Source organism: Nycticebus coucang, chromosome 6, assembly GCF_027406575.1.
Source record: "Nycticebus coucang isolate mNycCou1 chromosome 6, mNycCou1.pri, whole genome shotgun sequence".
Classification (NCBI taxonomy): domain Eukaryota; kingdom Metazoa; phylum Chordata; class Mammalia; order Primates; family Lorisidae; genus Nycticebus; species Nycticebus coucang.
The window spans coordinates 67875753-67877203 of NC_069785.1; the positions used below are offsets into that span (position 1 = coordinate 67875753).

At 37.0% G+C, this 1451-nt stretch overlaps 1 non-coding gene across 1 annotated transcript; it reads left to right on the forward strand.

Moving 5' to 3' along the window:
• Positions 1-116, forward strand: LOC128589298 (U5 spliceosomal RNA). The gene has a single exon (XR_008380894.1). It is a non-coding gene; the product is annotated as a U5 spliceosomal RNA (small nuclear RNA).
• The last annotated feature ends 1335 nt before the right edge of the window (positions 117-1451 follow it).

A 1451-nucleotide genomic window follows, 5' to 3' on the forward strand; every position in this document is an offset into this window, starting at 1 on the left:
ATACTCTGGTTTCTCTTCAGATCGCACAAATCTTTCGCCTTTTACTAAAGATTTCCGTGGAGAGGAACAATTCTGAGTCATGAACTAATTTTTTGAGGCCTTGCTTTGGCGAGGCTACATAAAGGTTGCAAAAGAAAGTTAAGTTGTGTTTATAGCATAATGTTAAACTCACAACAACCTGTGGATGTAAGTGATTTTCTTGCTCAGTCTTGTTAGTAACTGGGACTACAGGCACCGGCCCCACAACGAGCTTATTTAATAAAACAGTGTACTATTTTGACAAGCCATTATTTATTGGAGTCGCTGCTCTGTTCCAGTTTATTTGCTTTTCTTGTATGAATCTTTGGCTTTTATGCTGCTTATTATGGGGAAAGTTTTTAACTTTTGAGCAGGTAAGAGGTTCTGAATAGGCCTTGTGGGTAACCAGACTTTAGGATATTGTCAGCACACACCCCCGCCCAGTCCTGACTGCAGTCCTTTCTCTGGACCATACAACCAGACACTAACTTGATTTTGGTGGTAATCATTTTCTCACTTTTTGCACTCCTAAACCAAAGAAGCTAATTTCTCTCTTTGGCAAAATTGCAGTCATACTCTGTTATTCTGTGCCTGCTTTTTTCACTCCACATTGTTTTGTTTAAAGCAAATTGTCAAGCAGTTTAATAAAGAATATGTGTCAATGTTTTATTTCAATTTATTGTAAGGAAAAGACCTCTAGTAAACCAATAAATTCACTTCTTGGTTATTAGGACATTTTATGGGGGAAAAAATACTAGTTAGATAGTTATTGTTGGAGTAGTTACATTGCAAATGAATGGTTAAAAGTCACTAACCAATTATCTTTTTTTTGAGACAGAATCTCACTGTTTCCTGTCACCTTGGAGAGAGTGCAGTGGCATCATCAAAGCTCATAGCAACCTGGCTCAGCGCCCATAGCACAGTGGTTTCAGTGCCAGCCACATACACCAAGGGTGGGTTCGAACCCAGTCCCGGCCAGCTAAGCAACAATGACAACTGCAACAGAAAAATAACCAGGAGTTGTGGCAGCGGCCTGTAGTCCCAGCTACTTGGGAGGCTCAGGCAAGAGAATCGCTTAAGCCCAAGAGTTTGAGGTTGCTGTGACACCATGGCACCCTACCGAGGGCAACATGTGAGACTCTATCTCAAAAAAAAAAAAATTTAACTTCAAATTATATGTACTTATTTTGTAATAGAGAAATATGATTAGGTAATGAATAAAACATTCGGATACAAAAAATACATTCAATTTATATGAAATCCTTCGGGAAATAGAAATGAAAGAAACAAGAAGAAAAAAGTATGTAAAAATGTTTTAATTTTGTAAAAAAATCATGATAGTAGATATCAAATGTCTTGGGTATTTAGCTTCCATTGATTATATTTTTATTTATAAAATTGTTTTGTTTTTTTTTTGTAGAGACAGAGTCTCA